Source organism: Pseudonaja textilis, chromosome 5 (assembly GCF_049901715.1).
Source record: "Pseudonaja textilis isolate UNSWEBS1 chromosome 5, rPseTex1.2, whole genome shotgun sequence".
In the NCBI taxonomy this organism is placed as follows: domain Eukaryota; kingdom Metazoa; phylum Chordata; class Lepidosauria; order Squamata; family Elapidae; genus Pseudonaja; species Pseudonaja textilis.
The window spans coordinates 31912021-31933919 of NC_141994.1; the positions used below are offsets into that span (position 1 = coordinate 31912021).

A 21899-nucleotide genomic window follows, 5' to 3' on the forward strand; every position below is an offset into this window, starting at 1 on the left:
TTCCTTGTTTTTATAGTCTTAAAAAATAAATTGGGGTAGCCATATAAATCTAACAAGCAAACAGTCCATAAAGTTGAGCTTGACTCAAAATAAATTGGGGTAGCCATATAAATCTAACAAGCAAACAGTCCATAAAGTTGAGCTTGACTTTGATATGTACTGTATATTTCAGGTAACATTTTAGTGAGGTCATCATTTTCAAATAAGCTGTTTTTACTTTTTTTACTTTTTAAAAGGAACCACTGTTTTACTCGGGGGAGAAAAACAGTGTAAGATCTGAGGATAGAGTGAGAAACATTAAACAGGTCTTATATATGTTAGCTGTCAACAATCAGAACAGTGGTGGGATTCAAATTGTTTTACTACCGGTTCTGTGGGCATGGCTTGGTGGGCGTGGCAGGGGAAGGATACTGTAAACTCTCCAGTCAGAGGTGGTATTTTCTGGTTCTCCGAACTATTCAAAATTTCCACTATCGGTTCTCCAGAACTGGTCAGAACCTGAATACCACCTCTGAATTAGAAGTGAGAAGAGAGCATGTAACATTCCTAGTTAGGGAATCCACCAGAGGGAGGAGGCAGAATAGGTTTTGGGTCCTCTGTCTTAAGGAGGTCTATCAGGTGGGACCAAGAAGGCTCTCTCCCTGTGGAACATTATCCCTGCAGAAATAATACTGGGCCCATTTTGACAGTCTTTCAAAAGGCCTTGAAGTCACTGTTTTGTCAATGGGCCTGGGGACCCTAAAGTGATATGGAGGCCATCAAGTGGTGGTTTGATTGTTGTTGCCAGCAGGGTGGGGTTTAAGGGGTTTGTATTTGCACTGAGTTTGTATTTATTTACATAAGCCATCCAGAGATACCATGAGCGAGCTTGAAGATCATATATATTTTTCGTAATAAATAAATAACATTCCAATGCCCCAATACTTCAGAATGTATCCTCTCACATTTGTTAATCTCTCATAGGTGGGTACCACCTGAGAATTACTGCATTCGATAAATAAGGCTATAAATGAAAGCTAACAGAACTATCCCTATTTTGATGTCCTCCCCATACATTGGATTTCACTGGATATATTTATTGGGGATCATGGGAGATATAGTTCAACATGTCTAGAGGGCACCAGCTGGGAAAAACTATATTAAGGCACATAAAATTAAAGTCAGAACAGATGCAAGTTGCTAAAACTCCATCACGGGATACAGGCAGTCCTCAACTTACAAGAGTTTGCTTAGTGGCCATTTGAAATTACAATGACACTGAAAAAAGCTACTCATGACCGTTTTTTTACACTTATGACCACTGCAGCATCCCCATGGTCATGCGATTTGCATTTGGATGTTTGACAAGTGACTCACATATATGGCGGTTGAGTATCCTGGGGTCATGTGAACACCTTTGCAACCACCTGACAAGCAAAGTCAATGGGGAAGCCAGTTTCACTTACAACCATTTTGTTAATTTAACAACTGTAGTGATTCACTTAAGAAATGTGGCAAGAAAAGTCATAAAATGGGGCAAAAAAAATTCATAAAAATGACTCAATTTGTCACTTAGTAACATATTTTGGGTTCAGTTGTGGTCATACGTTGAGGACGATCTGTACTAATAAAGCATCAATTTAGAACTGAAATCCATGTCAAGGCAAATCACATTGAATCCACCTTCTCCCTGGATAGTTGTGGCTTTAGTTCAGGCAGAAACCTAACATTTAACAAACTGCCATTTTTCCCCCCTGGAGTTGACCCGCCGGCACCTAGCGGACCTGGCAGCAGAGTTGGACAGCGAGGAGGTTGGGAAGGAACATGGGCCAGTCCTGGAGGCTGAGGAAGGCTCGGATGAGGACTCTGCGTCAGAGGCAGAGATGGGGCTAGGGCAGACTGGCAGTTACCAGCTGCCTTCCGAGTCAGACAGCGGTGAGGCAGGGGAGCAGCTGGAGCCGGTTCCTAGCCTGTGCATGCGCAGAGCTGCCAAAAGAACAATTACGAACTAAGGGTTGACATGGGAGTAAGGCCACAGTTGAACGGTGAATAGCCCCTCCCATAAGGGTTAAAAGAGGAGCAAAGGGGGAGGGGGCTTTTGCAGGAAACAATTTGTTCGTTGCAGCAGTGTGAAGATCAGTCCATGCATCTCAGAGACTCTGTGCCAAGCCTTTCCTTGTCAGCACTCCGTTTGAAAAGTTTTACTTGGCAGCTCTCCAGGCTAGATAAGGTCTGTTAGACCCTTGAAAGACTGTTTGCCAGGCCTTTGGCTGAAGGTGAACGCAAGAAATGCACCTTTGTTTAATAAAATGGGTTTTGCTGAGACAAAAAGTCTGCTTAGTGCCTTTTGGGGAAGCCTAGGTCAGAACACCTGGAGTGCTTTCATTTCTGCCACTGATGGTTGGGGGAGCAAAATTTAGCAAAGACAATTTGTAAATGGAAGAATGACTTGCACATACAATTTGGCTCCTAATGTGCTATGACCTAATCTGAGTAAGGAATTGGGATATAAGAAATATTTGGAGAGTGTATCAATTTGTCTCATCAATTTGTGTAATGAGAGGCAGTCTCTGTGGTTTCGGTGAAATACCTCATACTGATTTTGATGAGCATCGGTATCATTCATTCAGTAAAAAAAGGAATTTTGACAGTTGAATATTCAAGTATTCCCTGTTTTTCCCAACTAGACCTATCTTGAAATTTCTATCACCCAAGAAGATGGAAGATAGAGCATGGAATTCTGTTTTGCTGACATAGTTATGAACAATGAAGTGTACCTTATCCAGTAACACTAGCTTATGTCATAAATGGAAGGACATAGAATAGAATTATTTATTGGCCAAGTGTGATTGGACACACAAGGAATTTGTTTTGGTGCATATGCTCTCAAGATACATAGGTCAAGAATCATAGGTATAACACTTAGAAGTAATCATAGGGTACTAGAAATCATACTAGGAAATGTACGTACGTGTGTGTGTGTGTGTGTGTGTGTGTGTGTGTGTGTAAAAGAAGAAACAGACATCCTGCGATCTCCGGAACTTAAAATTACATTTAATGTGCTTACTAAGCTTTCATCAGCCTCTGCTGACATCATCAGAGTATTAAGCTACCATTACAGAGATCTTTGCCTTCATATCATATAGATATAGTGTTGTCCAGTTTTACTTGGGGAAGAGCACCTCATTTCGTTGCATCCGCTTGCGAGTGTAATGACAAATAAAATTCTTATGTCTTATGTCTTATATATCATTAATCAATTTTGCCCTTGCATGCCTAATAGGCCCTCTCAATTGCCTCCCATCCGTAATTAGCTCTGGTGTTTTTGCTTCCATCATGTTGGTTAAAGGAGACTTAGCTCTTGTTGTGGCTTTCTCCCGTGCCCGACCCAGGCTGGAATGCTTATCTCTAGGAGGTGATGTTAACATGCCAGCGATTGCATTTGTTGCTTTGCTCGTGACCTTGTAGTTGGCCCAGCTCGTTCTTCATTCTTCCTGTGTGCTATAACTAGAGGCAGCTTTGCCGAGCTTCTCTGTATTTGGACAGGCCTTGCTGTGCCTTCATAGTACGAGTCCACATGCCCAGGGATTGGGGGGGGGGGGGTGCGCCACCGGTCCCTACTCCCCAATGGGAAGTGGTCTCTGCTCCTCCTGCAGGGTCTTTCTTGGTATCTCAGTGCTTGGTAGACCGGTGATAGTTCGATATGCCTATCAATAGAATTATTGTTGGAAAACTAGGCTTCTTTTAAAAGGCATCCTCCTTTAGTTATATCATGGGCAAGCTTTTTGAAAGCTGAATGTGTGATTATGCTCCTGCATATGTGCCCAGATCTGAGAGTGCTGTTCTTTGTGCTGGACAGCCAGTTTGTGTTTGCGTACCCTGGTCTGTAGCCACTTGGTCATTTCCCCTATGTAATTGCTTGCACAATCACTACAGTTGATGCGGTAAACCACCAAAGATGTCTCCTTCTTGGGTAGTGCTTCCTTTGGATGCATCATTCTCTTAGAGTTTGGTCTGGTTTGTGCACCACCTTGACTCCATGCCTCAGGAGAATGTGTGTAGCAGTTTCAGATACTCCCCGTATATATGGGAGCACCCTCCACATGGTTGTTCCACTGGCACCTTCAATGGGTTGCCGGGCCCTGGGTGTAGTACACCTTCGGATAAAGTCCATGGAATAACCATTGAGCTTACAGAGCTGATAAAGATATGCCCGCTCCTTGGCTTTGGCTGTCAGTGTGTTACAATGAGTGTCTACCCTACTAAACAGTGCCTGAATACAACTGACTTTATGTGTAACGGGGTGATTGCTCTCATTGTGTAGAATACAGTTCGTGCTCGTGCTTTTTCGTGCTCGTGCTTTTTTGGTACACACTTGTGTCAAGGCTCCCATCCAGGTTGCGACTGACTAGCACATCCAGGAAGGCCAGCATGTTATTGGTCTCTTCCTCCATCGTAAATTGGATGTCTGGATATATGGAATTGAGGATGCTCATGAATCTGATCTTATCTTGTTTAACAATGACATGTTATCAACATAACGTGCCCAAAACTTGGGCTCGTAAATTTTCATTGCCACATATTACAATTTTTGGAGGACCGCTTCTGCTATCACTCCCGAGACTAGAGATCCCATAGGCGTCCCCTTTATCTGTTCATATCGATGGCTGCTGAATGCAAAATAGGTCCTAAGGTAGAAATTCAACAGGAGGAGGAAGTCATCTGTGTTAGGGAATTTGGGGTTTTGCGGCTCCTTTTCTAGTAATAGTTCCTTTATAGTCAGGGCCACCAGCTCCTGGAGGATGGACATAAACAGTGACACGACATCAAATGACACCATTGTCTCATCCTCCCCAACTTCCATTCCCTCCAACCATTGTAAAAAGTTGGTAGAGGATCTCACACTGGTAGAGGCATCTTTGATTAGATGTTGTAATTGCCCATATAAGCATTTGGCTAAACCAAATGTGGGAGTGCCACAAAGGGAAACAATGGGGCACAGGGATACTTCTGCCTTGTCTCAGAACCGTGCCATGGCAGAGTCTCTTTGTTGAATCATTTTTAGATCCTCCTCATCAACTTTAAGTTCCAGAGATCACAGGATATCTGTTTCTTCTTTTACCTGGAACTCAAAAACGAGGTCCCACTCGCCATCTTCAGGCTGGTGCTTTCGGTTTCGTGCTTAAGCAAAGCACGAAGCCAAAAGCACCAGCCCGAAGATGGCGAGTAGGACCTTGTCAAAACGTCGCCAAGATACTCTCAATCTTACATGGGAAAAGACCCGAACACACCAAGACCTGCATACCTGTACCCGTGAAAATCTACAAATAAATATATATATATATATATATATTTTCTTAAGTTTTCAGCGGTACTTCATGTATGGCATTCAGCTTTGTTTGGGTATTTTCCCACGTCATGTAGTTGTGCTTTTAAAGTTGTAGCGACATTTCAGCAGAATCTCATCTGCCATCATCAGGCTTCTGATGAATCAGGCTACAGAAGCCTGATGATGGCAGATGAGATTCTGCTGAAACGTGCTTCAACTTTAAAAGCACAACTACAATGATGTGGGAAAATACCGAACAAAGCTGAATGCCATACATACATACATATATATATATATTATATAACATAAAACATATAAAACATACTATCAAATCATACTAGTAAACAGTCAATAAAATAGTAATAAAATCATAAAGGATATAAGCAACAAAGTTACATTCATACAGTCATCTTGGTAGGGAGTGGGAGGAGATGGATGAAAGGAAGGATAAGAAGATTAATAGCAATAGTAATGCAGACTTAGTACATAGTTTGACGGTGTTGAGGAAATTATTTGTTTGGCAGAGTGATAGCTTTCAGGAAAAAAATGTTCTTGTTTCTGGTTGTTCTAGTGTGCAAAGCTCTATAGCGTCATTTTGAGGGTAGGAGTTGAAAGAGTTTATGTCCAGGATGTGAGGGATCTGTAAATCTCTGTGTAACAATTCATAAATATCATTTGTTTTAATTCATAAATAAATAAATAAATATCTGTATAACAATTCAAAAAAAAACCGAGGAACAAATAGATTCAATGTATTTGCCAAGTTGAGATCATTCTTCAATTGGTGCTTGACCGTTAGCTAAAAAATGGTAATTCTGATCAATGATGTATCATTTAATGAAGAAGGTTTATGCTTTGGGTCTTGAAATGTATCAATACTCCTTGCAATGAACAGACAGTTCAATATTTTTCCTCAAAGTATAAATGCACACGAAACCTTATCCAAGATTCTTTTGTACTATTAAATAAAAGGAATTGTTTTGTTCTCATTCAGCTAAGTTGGCACATCAGCCTGTGTCAGAAATTCATCTGCATAAGCTGACAATAACAGGGCTGCTCTTCAATGCAATAAAGCTTACTATAGTATTTTGCTATACTTTGCTTACCCTATGATACAAAGCAACCTGATAGGCATTTTAAATAACATTTAAACTTACTAAAGAGATTTTTGATGTGAATGTTAGATTTTTTTTTATATTGATTATTGTCATAAGTGGACTGAGCCTGGGGTGCTGAAAAAGTAGTATAGTACAGGTAGACATCAACTTACAACAGTTCACTTAGTGACCGTTCGAAGTTACAACAGTACTAAGAAAAGAGAGTTAGGACTACTTTTCACACTTACAACCATTGCAGCATCCCCATGGTCACATGATTTACATTTGGATGCTTGACAACTGACTCATATTTATGATGGTTGCAGTGTCCTGGGGTCATGTAATCAATCACCTTTTGCGAACTGCTGACAGTCAATGGGGAAACCAGATTAATTTAACAACCATGCTACTAATTTAACAACTGTAGTGATTCACTTATCAAATATGACAAGAAATGTCATAAAACAAGGCAAAATTCACTTAACAAATATCTCACTTAGCAACATAAATTTTGAGATCAACTGTGGTCCTAAGTTGAAGACTACCCGTATAACACTTTTAAAGAACCTTGATTGTATTATGATTGTTATTACATTTGCTCAATGGTGGACAGTTCTTAGAAAAATTCAGCAGACATTCACACCTGGGTTTCACATTCTATTGAGACTATATTTTCCTAACAACTCTATTTCTGAGAATGGAAAATCTACAAGCCCTATCAATTTCTAGATGCCTTTTGGGATCCTTCTGGACTTAACTATAGTGCACTTTGCAAAAACTACTGCCATAGCCATTCACAATCTCTGGTCTGTTTTACAAAGCTCTTCCCTAGATTGTAAGTGATTAGTGAATGGCAGGGTAAGGCCATTAGCCAACCTTCATTTTATAGCCGGTACTCTCCCAAAACCCCGACCACAGCTACAGCCTCAGGATTACACTTTCCCCCCAGGAAGAGGAAGGAGGAGGAAGAACCACTACCACCTGGAACTATCAAGAATATGATCAGATAACTCCATTCCCTCCCAACAGTTTCAATCTCATTACGTGAGAAAAAAAAACCATTCTATTTGTTCCCCAAGATAGCAACTGAGGTTGTGATCATTCCAAGTCACTTAAAGGCTGCTCATAAGATTATCACAAATCGTTTTACTTTAGACTTTATTAACAGCAAAAGTGAAGCAAAGAATGAATTGGGACAACAATGAGAAAGCAAAGAATTATGGACAGGAGACCATGGCCAACACCCAGAGTGAATCCCACAAATAAAACTGGGGGGGGGGGGGAGGCAAAGCAATTTCCTATGTATACTACATAATAACATTGGCCCAGCACATAGATACTAAATAATTAGATCACATTTTAATTTTTCTCATTTCCTTGTCTATTTTACTGTGTGACATTTATCTGGTCATGTTTTTAAAACAAATAATTGTAAAGCTGGAACAAAATTAAAATACCTACCAACCATTTAACAAAATCTAAGATTTCACATTTCATCTTCAAAGCATATTAGAGCCATCTTAGTAAATATATAATAAAACCTCAGCCTTAGGAAGAATCTTTTAGTTCTCTTTCTATAATTTAGCTCATCTTGTTCTCAATTTATAATTTTAGCGAAATCACTTTCATTAACCATGTTTCATCTTTATCACCATTTCTTGATCTGAAACAGGGTTCATAAGGTTCCTTATCTGCATCAGTGGCAGTATTCACAAATGTGAATTATATATCATTATATAATGTACTCATTAGTAAAACTAAGCAAATATGCCTGGGTAAAATGTACAGTAAAGTACATTGGAGCTGAGTGATTGATTTCATATCCACTCCCTGGAAGAAAGCATGCAGACATCTGGAGAAGGGACATCACTGACAGGAAGAAAAATAGCCTAGGCTTCCCTAATAAAAAAAATGGTGGCAATCGGAGACTTACTTCACAGGTGAATGGAACCAGCAGTTTGCAAAGTGGACAATTAATTCGTGGAATATCTAGTCTCTCAGGAGCAAAAACCAAAGATGTGACTGAGAGCCTTATTAAAATAATCAAGCCCACACAAATAATGCAACAAAGAGCCTAAAAACAATATCAAGAGCCTATGAGCAGCTCAGAATGAAAGCAAAGATTTAAGAGCACAGGTGGTATTTTCATCTGTATTTCAAACTGGTCAAGAACTAATGAGGGAACGGGGAAGTTTAGAAGTAAATCACTGGCTTAAAAGGATGGTGAGGTTGAAAAAACTTTGGATTCCTAGACCATGGTCTACATTACCTTTATGAAGAGCCAGGTGATGGCTTCAGCTCACATGAACTGGGAAGAATGTGTTTAGAAAATGACTGACTTGTCTTATCCAAAGGGCTTCAAATTAAAACTGGAAGAGGGGGTGGTGGTGACCAATCTTTAGGATCTACGACCTAATCCTAAGCATCAGCCCCAAGACAACCAACCAACCAATGAGGTAGGGAGTGGTGAGAAGGAAGGAGAACTCAGATATAAAACTGGAGACATAGGAAGCAAAAGCAGGGTCAGCCGTAAAGAACTCTGATGCCTCTACGCTAATGCTCATAGTGTGAGGAACAAACAGGGCGAATTTGAATTCCTACTACACAAGAGTAGGTACAATATTGTTGCCATTACCAAAACTTAGCAGAATGAAATTCATGACTGGAATGTATTGCTGGAAGGCTATTGTTTATAGGCTATAAACAAGCCTAACAAAAAGAAGATGAAGTTGCATTATATGTAAGAAATCACTGCACCCCTACAGAAACGCATAAAACCAAGAATGAAAGCCTTGAGTGCATATGGGTTACTATAAAAAGAAAAAAGAGTGACATTGTCATAGGTGTATAGGCCATCTAACTATGCAGAAGAAATAGATGCAATTTTTTGTTAATCAGTTAGCTAAGGTGTGCAGGAAACACATCACAACAGTAATGGAGGACTTTAATTACCTCAACATCAACTGGGAAGCAAACTCTGTAGCAAGTGGGGGATCAAACAGGTTCCCAACGGGCCTAGCTGACAACTTTTAGAGTAGGGTACTATAGGGTCAGCTATAATAGATTTAATTTTTAATAACAGATGAAATAATAGAGAGGATTGAAGTTGTGGGAACAACTTCAACTAGATTGAAAAAAAAGCTACCAGATTCCTGTCTTTATCTTTGTCCTTCTTCTCCTTGCTTCATTCCCACCCAGTTTTGTCTCTTTGTTTCTCTTCCTTTTCCAGTGTAGCACCTCTTTGTCATATCTCCCATTTTCTTCCAGCTTCTCTTTAACTGTGTTGACTGGAAAGAGGAATGTAAATATGGGTACAGTGTTTGGGTATAAGTACTTTTAATAGGAGAATTGTTACATGCAGACGAGGGATCAATTAATTTAATAAATCAAATTAAATTTCATTTTCAGTCATTACACTATATATTCTCTCTCTCTCTCACACACACACACACATTCTCTTTCTTGGAGGGGTGTTATTTTAAATTCATTTAAAATCCTTTTGTTTCCCAAAATTATTTACAAGACTTATGATCAGGCATAAGTACAACACAAAGAGTGTTTGATTGTAATAGAAGACTAGGTGCTAAATTGTATTAAACAATCACAATTTCTGTAGGAATGAAATTACAACATTGTTCTCTAGCAAGAGCAGGCAACCTTTTATCCTTTATGGATTTTAAATCAGCTCCAGATAGCAAGATGAACAGGTAGAAATTATGAAAACTGACAGTACTCCCAAACTTCTGGAGGGCACCTACTGCAAGATTCATCTGGGAAAGATTTTCCATTCTAAATCAGGACTACATAAAAATCTGAGGCCCAGAACCTCGCGTAGTTACTCACTTCTGCAAGACTTTTATAGTTATAGAAGATCTCCATGAATTAATGCATAATGGTAACATGACATTAAAAAAGAATAAGTACAAAACTAGCAGAAAAATATATTAACTATATTTACTATTAAAGTTAACACCATGAATTTAAATAAACCTTTATCCTGTCTTCTCAATTTTTTGAATTGTAACCATCAATATATTAGTTCAAGGCCAACTGAAATCTTACTCTATCCAAAAAAATTCTGCACACCTTTCTAAACCATCACATCATTTTCATTCACAATTTCAGGTGTAAGAAAACTGGATCTGTCCAGATTCTCTTGAAATCTGTCTTGAAAAGCTACATATTACACATACTGGCACTATTTATTTCCTACTCAACAGTGAAAACAAATGAACTGTAATGATATCCAAAAAAGGATACAAAACAGAGAAGTGTATCTTTAAATGGTTTTTTTTTCTATATTTGAGAACCAAAGACTTGAATGTCCTTGGCTCATATCCAGGCTGATGCAAGAAGACGACTGCTTGTGTGCAGTACTGGATTCCCACCCCTCCTCCACTCTGCAGTTCCAAACCAATACTTCCCTCCCTTTCTTGTGAGTTAGGGGACTCTAAATAGCATGGCCTGACATATCATAGCAGAGTATGAAAACATTGAGCTGAGATTTTTTTTTTTTTAAAAAAAGCAGAACTTTATTTTAAAACAGAAATATTCAGGAAATGTCCTTTCAAAATGTATTTTGTGAGAACACTATTCACCAACAATGTATTTCAATCTTTCAAATGTATAGGATAAATTCGAATACATAAAATATCAGTTTATAATTGAATTAAGAAGATTCTTTGTAGGAAAAACGTTTACTGCCAGTTTTCTATTTCTGCAATTTTCTAAGGCCATAATTAATACTTAACTGTAAATTATTTGGGTCTGTTTAATATTGGACCCAGAATATATTCTTGCACCGATAAGGCTGTGTGAGATTAGTCCAGGGCTTAATTTCATGCAATTTCAATATTATTCAAAACTAATATAAAAATTCAAAGTTTTACCTCTTCCTTATTTCAATTCTTCCTCACTACTTGAAAAATGTATTATGACTTCAAATGAAAACTCCTTTCTTCGTTGAATCCAAGAATAACCTAAAGCATTTAAAAGAAAATTCTTCTCATATTTGATTTATAGGTATACCTTTCCTTTAGACTTGTATTCTCATTACTAGTACTTCAGGGAGATATGACAGAGACTAAGAAATAAAGTAGCATGTAAGTCCATGGTTAGAGCAATAATGAATAAATATCTTTTGTCCATAAAATCTAAGGCATATGTTGATATTTACATATTCTGATCTCATAAAACTAGGCAAATACTTGAAACGAACAACTGATAGTCATTGTCAGCAATAAGAAATGGTAAACATTAAAACTGCAGCCTGATCCAGATTCAAAGGCAAAATGTGATTTGGAGCACATGTGGATACATATGAAACATCTGTTAAGAATATGTTAAACCTATGGTGTCTTCTTCCAGAATTGCATGCCAGCTGCAGAAAGCAGCTACAATCCTCTGAAAAGCTGGAGCTGCTTTAACATGGTTCCAACAGGTGATGTATCCATGACAAGTTTTCTCCTTATCACAATCCAATCTTTTGACTCCAGATCATTGCCCAGCCCTATTAAATCTCATTTACTACATTAATGGTCTTTTTATCATTCAGAAAAACCAAATATCTGAGGCAAACAATGGACATGTTCTAACTATTAGAGTATACACACAAATTAATTCAATCTGGATGAAACCAATTTTGTATATTTATATTGTATAACCTTGTATAATATTTCTGAAGAGCCTTTTAATTCCAAAGAAAAGGGAAAACTAATAATCATATTAGTCTCTTGCAGCAAATACAACAAAAAATTTAAAATTTCACAAGACTAAATAATTTCTAATAACTATCTAAAGCAAGCTAGGCTGTGCATATTCTCAACACATGCAGTTTCCCCCATCACACCATCTGTTACATAAATAATGTTATACTGTATTATGTATTAAAAATAAGCATTTTTTAAAAATCCATTACTGTACTGTTTTTTTTTTAGTTCTCTTATTCCCTTATTCCCAGAATGAGGATTGGAGCGACATTTAGAAGAAAATCAGAGCCTTGTGTTTGTGCTTTTTTTTGCAACTACATGAGTACTGGACTGATTTTAATATGAGGCAAAGTAAAATAAGGTAACAGATTCAGAGAAGTGGAAGTTGGTTCATTTGTCTACATGTCTTTCTCCAGAAGGCCTGCTCAGCTTATTGTATTATTTTGATGGGCTGAACACCAGGGAGTGTTATTGTAGTTCAAAGTAGATTGAAGTCCTATAATGCCAGATGCAGGCACTTCCAGCATGGCTAACCTGACTTATCATTTGAGAAAGTCTAAGGGTGAATCAGTTCAGCCAAAAGCCGTATCATCTGCCAATACTTCTGGAGCTACACCAGAGATTAGCTTCGAAATGAGGCACTATAGGTGTTATGGCAGCATGTATGGTGTCAGGCTTCACACCAGGCACTGCAGTACATCTCAATCCTCCAGACACTTTATTTATAACGAAATTTACCTTTAGCAGAACAGTCACAATCAGGACATAACTGAATAAGTTACACTTTTGGGAAGAAAATAACTTACACACATGCATAAGATCTGCCAACTGCAGAATATGGAAATCAGTTATCTACATAATCTGTTTCGGGTTTAAATATTACAATTTTTCCTCCCACATCTGCTCAGTATTTACATAATGGTTCTGACTGGCCTCAGAGTCATTCTTCCAGCTTCAGCCCTTGCAAAGTTTTGCTCTGATGAAAGACTTCAGAGTAAGGTACCTAAGTGGAGAAGAAGCAACAAGTTCCCTGCCTCAAACCTGGGAATCTGGGAAATGCTCGCCAGCTAACAGCTCTACCAAAGTGCAAGATGGATCCAAGTTCTTAAAGCTACTTGTTCAATCTGACATTTTTCAGTCAGGCATATAAAACAAAGGGGTTTGCTTGGAGCGGGTAAAAAAAAAACCTTTCCCAAATGGGACTTTTATCTCCTGCTTCCTAACTTTTGCAATGAGCTTTTCTAAGCTGCTGATGGGAGATCATAACAGAGGTAACTTCACTGCTTGGCTGGGATTCTCCCTTGCTTTAATTTTTTCGTTTCCTAGGCTGACTGACTTTGGAACCATTTTCTTATGACAGTCTTGTACAATCTCCTCAGGGGTTCTGCAAGGAACCTCTTCTGAAGAAAAAGGTAGTAAAAAACTTGCATGAAATGCTGAATAGGAATTGTAATGGAGTTGTCAGCTGTGACATTGGGACTCAAAGACTGTGGCAACATCTTCCGTTTTATAATGAAATAGGATGAATTGAGGCCATGTTCCTATCATCAAAGAAGAGTACACTGCCTCACTTGCATGGGAACAGCAGGAGGGTATTTGCTGTCTGTACAGGTTGGTTGATAAGCACTAAGGGATTTTCCAAAATGTTCCCCATATTTTTTGTTTCTACAGGTTTTAAATTTTTGTTTTGTTCTGATTTTCTTGTTCTTGTTCATGGAATTATTCATCATTTCCACACATTGTATGCAGTATTAATGTATCTTATCACAGTACTGTAAATACAGGATTATTGTCACTATTTCTCTGTACAATAGTCTTTAAACAGATTTTTGCAACTGCTCATAGAAAGATATGGAATCCTAAATATAAGCCTTACTCAAGAGCAAGGGTCTTCAAACTTGGCAAGTTTAAGACTTGTGGACTTCAACTCCCAGAATTCCCGAGCTAACATGACTGGAGGAGGGATTCTGGGAGTTGAAGTCCACAAGTCTTAAAGCTGTCCAGTTTGAAGACCCCTGCTCAAGAGGCTTCCAACTTTCTTATTTACCCAGAAGATGTTTGCATGTATTAAGAGCATAATCTAAACACATTCAACTGAACATGTGTAAAAAGGGTTAGGACTTCAACCAACTGGTTAGTAGAATTTTGAAATCACTGTAGGAGAGCCATGTCAATTTACTAAAAACTATGAAGTTTTAAGCCTTACAATAATGCTTGTGAGTTTGAAAAGATATTACCTATCTTATTTTTAACCAGCTGTCATTATTGTAGAACAGTCCAAATTATACAATTATGTGTATCCTTTTGCACAGAATTGTTAACAAATATAAATCAATAAATGTAAAATGGCTTTAATGATCAACAGTCCTAATCAAAGATCAGTAAATTCCTTTGCCAACTCTAGCATCTTTCAGAATATACTTGATTAGGGCTAGTTAAAACATATATAAAGTATTAAAAATAGGAATATATTCTAAAGATAAATACAATCTGCCTTCTCCTACGCTAGCAATTTTTTCCACCATGTTCCATTTTCTGGAAAGGTTATTACAATACTGCAACTTCCAGTAAATTTGATATAAGATCTAATCTACTGGGTTTCCCATGATTCAGTTCTATTAAGAACAATAAATTAGTTGTGACTATCTTAACAGTCTTCTCATATACATTGCTACCCAGAAATGCCCAGTTAAATTGTATATAATTAATTCCAACTAGCACCACTATATGTATATTTTACCTGACAGTAAGTCTTATAGCAGAATAACTTTTCAGTAACATGCGTAAGTCAGTGGTATTATTCAGTTAATTTTTAGTTGCGTTAAGAGAGGAGAGAAAAGAGTGACTTCTTGAAGAGGAAGTAGTTTTTAATAGCCATCCCCATCAGTATCAGATATCGGTTCACTCGATTCTGAAGAACCAAGCAGCACATCGTTCTTTAACTACCATGCAGACGCAGATTTTTTCATCCACTTTAAGACCTCACCAATTATTTTTGCCTGCAATCGGGCTGCTGTCCCACTTTGGGACAGCAGCCCGAATTGCAGGCTGAAGCTTATCAAAGTAATTTCAGCCGCAAAACGGAAACTGACATGGTTACCAAACTGGGCGGGGATTCAAGAACAGCATGGCTATCAGGAACGGTCTTTATATTAATTGCGATTATTTAAGCGGCCATGATTAAAAACTGACCGTTTGGTACACGATTTCTCGGAAGTTTCCTCTGCCAAGTTAGACGTACTTAGTATTAGAGTTTTTCTAGCTCTTCCCTTGCCCAAGAAAGCTGCCCAACCGAACCTGCCCTCGCCTCGCCCACGGTGGCTGCGTTTGTTCCTTGCACATCACTTCCTCCCACACCTTAGAAGCTTTGTAGTGAGGGGAGTTATGTAGGCGGGGGGGGGGGAGAAGGAAGTTCTCTCTCTTCTCTCTCTCTCTCCTAACAGCTCCGCGTCTATAGGACACGCGCGCTTCGAATGACTTCTCCACCTCAGAAGCTGCGACAGGATGGGGCCCTGCGTAAGGTTATGGGGAAGAGGGAGGAGAGAAAGGAAGGACGGGGGAGGGTTGCGGTGTTTCCAGGCTGAGCTATGCGCCTGCGCGTTCCCACTAGAGCCGAGAGGTCATTCTCGCCCGCCCGGCCCCCCTGCCGCTTTCCCCCCCCCCCTCTTAAGCATCACTGGACTGGGCCAGGGAAATCAGAGAGAAGCTGGGCGTGCAGCGTCACGGCGACGGCTGGAAGCCTCGCCCAGCCAGAGACAGAGAGGAGGGAGGGCGCGCGCAGCCGGAGAGGGTTTGGTCAGGGAGGCAGCGGCGGCGGTGGCGGACGCGGGGAACTGAAACGCCGTCCGGTAGGTAGAGGCCGTTATGGGAGGGAAGCAGGAGGAAAGACGCGCGGGGGAAGTACGGGGTATGTGTGTGTGTGTGTGAACGGGGTATGCGCGGCGCGGCTCTGATACAAGTGGGCCGGCAACGGCTGCTTGCGAAGCGGCTGAGGGCTGCCTTGGAAGGGGGCGGTGGCGGCAGCGGCGGCGGCGCTTTGCGGGCGGGACAAGGCTCTCTCGAGAGAACATGGCGGAGGCGGAACCGACCCCGCCGCTCCCTGCAGGGAGGAGAAGCAGGACAAACGCTGCTCCGGTCCTCGCTCTCTTCTTTCTCCCGGTTATGGCTGCCTCGGCCAAGATAAGTTCGAGCGGAAGGGGAAAGTTAGAGCCGAGGCCGCCCCTACTTCAGACTGTTGGGCGAAAAAGGCGACGTGGGCACGGAGGAGGAAGTAACTCGCGCCTTACTTGTCGCTGCGGGGGGGAAAAAAGTTCTTGCCGGCCGGACTTGGATGGCGACGGAGGCAGCGGCCTCAGCTGGGAGCCGCAGCCCCGCCTAGTCCGGCTGAACTGAAGCAGCTCACTGTTTCCATTCTCTACCCCAGCGGGAAGCTGGGCGGCCGCTCCTCGGGCTGCGATAAGCTTCTTCCGCTTCCCATTCTCTTGCCAGAATCCGTTTTCAGCTTTTAAAGGGTGGATTGCAGCAGTGGAGATCATAGTCAACCAGATCCTCAGTTTAAAGAAGAGCTGTTTTCGGACCCTTCCTTGTTCTTTAAGAGCTGCGTTGAATTCAGATTCTTATAAAGATAGGGAGAAACAGCTCCCGCACGAAGGAAGATAATTAGGGGATACTGCTTGGGCCCTAGTTCTATTAGTGCTATTTTCGCCATTACAAAATCGACTGGAGTAAGAGACATTTGGATAGACAGATGACAGCAACCTGTGATATTCCTAATATTGATTAGTTAGTTCAGGCCTTAGTTCTAGAGTGCTTTCTAGAAACATTAAATCAGTTGACATTCATTTCACTTATATTTAAGAATGTAGACAAGGTGAATGGTGTATTTAGTTTTGGGTTTTAAAAATGTCTCAATATACTACATTTTTCTAAATCATTATTTTTAAATTCTGTTTTAGAAATAGTATGGTAAAACTTTCAGTTCTCCATGTTTCTTATTTAATTGAATGATACTTTCTAATCGGCATGAACCAATTCATTATTTAAGTAATTCATGGTCTTGAACTAATTCTAGATATGGCTGAAGTAATGATTGCTTAATGTCGGTCAGAATGATTTTCTGAATAATATTGTGGCCTTGAGATACTCTTGAACCTAACATCTGTCAAAGTCTAGAAGTTGGTTGTAGTGGAAATGCCATTCATTCTTGTGTTAAAATTAATAGTTTTGATGTTTATTTGCTGTTCTTTATGTAAAATCAGCTGGTGTAAAATGTAAAGGCATTAGAAAACTTTTTTTCCAATACAAATATAACTAAAGATGTCATCAGTCATCTTCAATGTAGCATCCTACAGATGAGTTGAATTACAACTCTCATTTCCTGCCAGCTTGTTGGAAGTCTTTGCACATATGCAACACATTTGGTTGGGGGTTGTTTAGCAGATAGGCTTTATTTATCTTTCTGGATGTACCTCCTAGGTTGGTCTTGCTTGGTTATTAAGGGATTAAAAACAAAATAGTTACGAATTAACACCAACTTTTCTTAACCAATTTTTAAGTACTGTAATGTTAAAAGTATTATGGGAACAGACTTTGAAAAGTGTAAACTCCAAAAAGATTAAAATGAATTAGACATTAAAAATGCTGTAATGTAACTAAGTCACTAAAGTAACTTTTTTTTCTTATACTGTGAATATGAACTATCTTGAGGCAAGAGAATTGAGCAGGGAATGAAATTAATTACAAAATATAGTTTATTATTAACATTGCTAATTTTAATTATGGAAATATAATATTTAAATGTCCTTGTTTTTCCCTAGAAAAGGTACTTTGTATACTCCTTTGATTATCAAATATAGTTTGTAAGCTTCTGAAGTAATGTTTTTATTGGCATAGGTTGACATAAATTCATTTTATATATATCATAAAAAAATTTCCTATCTACGTCTGATCTGTTTATATATACAGGTAGTCCTTGACTTACAACAATTCATTTAGTGACCATAGTTACAACAGCATTGAAAAAAGACTACTGGCCAGTTTTCACACTTACAACTGTTGCCACATTCCCATAGTCACATGATCAAATTTTGGACTTTTGGCAACTGGCATGTATTTATGACAGTTTCAGTGTCCCAGGGCCATGTGATCAGTTTTTGTAAACTTCTCAACTGGCTTCCAACAAGTAAAGTCAATGGGAGAAACCAGATTCCCTTAATAACTGCACGATTTACTTAACTGGCAAAAAGATTGTAAAATGAGCCCAACTCATTAACTGTCTTGCTTATCAATGGAAATTTGGGGCTTGGTTGTAGTTGTAAGTCAAGGACTACCTGTATTGGCAGTCAGTGAAAATGAATTGTTGCATAGATGTGTGAATCCCCCTTGACTTTTCATTCTTCATCATATTTTATTCAAACCAATTCTGATGCTAGGACAGATTTGGAGATGAAATAATGGAAAGCAAAAGAAAGGCTGGTCATCTTATGTTTAAAGGGGAAAAAACTAACAACAATGGATCTGTTTTGTTTTTGATGATTTGGATGGTACCCTAATGAATTGATTCATTGAATATCTACACAAGAATTTTTGCTTCAGCACATTGTTGCAGAATAGAAAAGTATTTTCCAAACAGTTGTCAATTTTTATGTATGTATTCATACATTTTTTTGTCCTACAATAGCTTGGAATATTTCCAAATTTAAATGTGTTAGTTAAGTTTTTAAAATATAGAAAAATGAAATATTTGTATATCTAAAAATGATATAATTTGTATGGATTATCCAACCACCTGTAATCAAGATATGACTATTTTATATAATAGCTATTGTTTATTTTTGATTCCAAATAAGCAAATAAGTCAAAACCATCCTCTTTCTTCCAGTTTTTGGAGAACAGATTGATAGGAACTGTGATTGCTGCATGCTATCTCTAGTGATTATATTTTAAGTTTAGAGTTGACTATTTTGTACATAATCATTTAGAGTTATTATGCTTTCATGGTTTTGAGATTTTTATATTTCAGCTAGCCAATTCTTGCAGTGAAGGCAGCTTATTAATATTAGAAACTGAAGGGTTCATACAATGAACTCTTAAATGAAATACGTTTGAAACAAAAAACTTTTAGGTATAATTAGTGGCAATAATGTTATAATGCATTTGCTATTTAATAAATGCCATAAACATAAAATAATGAAATACAACTGGATATATTTATTTAAAATACTGCATTAAAGGTAATTGGGAAGAGGAAGCAACACAATTACTAATGATAGCAATAATATACTGTTGTTACCATAATTAGGGAATTATTTTATACTTTGCAGGTTATAAATTCACAAACTCATAATACTCCCTAACACAGAGTTTCTTAAATAAAATTTAAAACGAGTGTAAATATTTAATCAAACAAGAGATGAATGGATTGGAGGACACATACTGAACTAAATAAAACTAACCTTTTAAAACCTACTTCTTTTCTAATTAAGTGGAAAAGCTTTTTTTGTTAATCTCTATTCAGTTAAGTGCATCTGGTTAAAATGTTCATTATACAATTAGAAAATATTAACTACCTCTATCCTTATCTGTTCTGTAGTTTTTAACTATCTAAATAAACTGGCCTATGAAAAAAGACCTCTGGAATATTGATTTGTAATTCAAATATTCTTCTTCTGCAAACTTTTTACAAAGTAATTAATATTCTTTTCATTTTTATTTTTTAACATGGTTAATAGAAGCACAGTCTTGCCTTCAATCACTTTTATATTAGGAAAAAATCCTTGAAATAGATTAGTCTTTTTGAAGTGCTTAACATTGTTTTCTTGCCTGTAACTGGGAGAAGAGGGTCAAGCAAAACCTGGAAAATAGGTGCAGAAAGGTACTTGAAGAAAAAACACGATATGGAAGTAATGATTTAGAGGTGGGAGGACATTAAAATTAAAGAAAAGACTGCTACAAGTGATGGACCTTTGTGAAGAATGTACAGTGATGGGAAAGAAAGAGTGAAACTACTAGAATGGAATGAGCAGTTGAATGATGCATAAGTTCTGTGACAATTGTAGAATGGACAGATTTGAAAACCATTGGGTTCAGTTCCTTGGGAAAATACTTCAGTAAATTTGATTTGCTTATATGCTATTCAGAATAGAGAATGGTTTCTTTTGTAAGCATGGCTTTATTATCTTAATGTATGCAAGTTGGGGAGCTTCTGTCTTGGAATTTTGTAGTGGAATGTAATATTTTTAGAGGAATGCATTTTATTTCACTCAGAAAAAATTGCTGTAGTGCATGAGAGGGTTGTTTTTTTTTTAAAAAAAAAAAGCTGACTCAGTAGGTAAGGTTCCTGAATATGCAAAATTGTGTTACTGTAAATGATTGCCAAAGGAATAAAAATGTAAAGTGCTGTCAGGTTTTCATTTAATGCCATCAAACTTTTTCTCTTAATATCTAATCACATTGGTTTTATTTTCTTGGGTCAAATATTCAGTATGCTATTGTAATCATATTACTAAAATAAGGACTTGTTTATTAATACTGTACATTTTTATTATTTTCATAAGTACCATGAAAAGTCAGGCTGCAATAGATCCTTTTCCCATATTTTTCAGAATATATTTTTTGATGTTTTTAACGAGTGCTACCTTTAGTATTAATGTTTTTTATTCCCATTGTCACAGTTTTTGTAGTTGTTTTATATTCTTGCATTTTAGAATAATGTCTATTTGTTAACTGTCTGGAATGCTGTTTAGGTTAGACTATTGAACAGTAAATAATACAATTATTATATTCCATTCCCAGTAAATATGATTTTGATTTGTGCCTGACATTGTTGATTGCACCATTCTGTGATCTTGTAATGAATATTTAAAAATTCATAGTGCCACTCTGTTTAGCTAGGGCTAGGCTATTTATTGGCTTACTAGTCACATTGAATATTTTGAAAAATGCTTGTCAAACTTTTCTGCAACATACTATGTTTTCTGCAGTTATAAAAACAAGCAATTTATCTTTGACTCATTCCCAAAGACAAGTATCTTTTAAAATCAAGGGGCTTCTTACAATAATTTCTAGCTCTTCAAAAGATTTCTAGATTTCTTGATACATATTGTTATATACCCATAGTTTCTAATCCAAAAATTAGTCTAGCATATTGTTCTTCAGTCTTATATATTTTACTTTTACATAAGGCAAATCCTGACAGTTTTAAGCCTAAGTTTAAATGTATAAAATTAACAAGTCATGTAACTTTTAGGGACAAATGATATTGGTTATAAACTATAAGAAATCCAGTGTAGCATTTGTAGCCCAGAGTCAGTGAATAACTTGATTATATCAAATAATGTATAAGTAGCTTATACATTGTGGAACCAAGTAATAAAATAATAGATATTGTCAATTCTGTTACTCAATTATGAAATCAGGGCAATAGTACTGTCTCTTCTAATTGCTGGTTTAGTAATACTATTTAAATGCTTCTATATAAAAATGTTTTTATCACTTTGTGATCTTTACAATTTGGAGATACTGGGAACAACTAAAGCTTGCAGTAGGCGGGCATTTGTACTTGCTTCATTGTGCGTTTTCTTATATAAAATGTGTTACATTTATTTTTGAGGATAAAGTATTTTTGTTTTAATTTACTTTAATAAAATAGTTACAATAAAGCACCCTGGAGCTAATTGGAAGACTTGGGGGAAAAGGCAAGTTTTTTCAATATGAAACAGCTTGATTGTTTTTTCCTGAACTTTGCAGATTGGATGACATTAACTTTGGGGTATCAGTTTGCCTGTA

At 37.8% G+C, this 21899-nt stretch overlaps 1 protein-coding gene and 1 long non-coding RNA gene across 3 annotated transcripts in view; one reads left to right on the forward strand and one right to left on the reverse strand.

Moving 5' to 3' along the window:
• Positions 1 to 9538: 9538 nt before the first annotated feature.
• On the reverse strand, positions 9539 to 15519 carry LOC148125586 (uncharacterized). The gene is made up of 3 exons (XR_015743973.1): positions 15306 to 15519; positions 11295 to 11384; positions 9539 to 9692 (listed from the first exon to the last, which is right to left on the reverse strand). It is a non-coding gene; the product is annotated as an uncharacterized LOC148125586 (long non-coding RNA).
• Positions 15488 to 21899, forward strand: part of RAP1B (RAP1B, member of RAS oncogene family) — a 34696-nt gene continuing 28284 nt past the window's right edge. The window contains exon 1 of one of the 2 annotated variants that reach the window (XM_087935584.1): positions 15488 to 15629. The gene's annotated coding sequence lies outside the window, so the exon portion shown is untranslated. Of the gene's footprint in view, positions 15630 to 15864; positions 15962 to 21899 lie in introns of those variants that run through there. The other variant, XM_026699897.2, reaches the window with a different exon arrangement.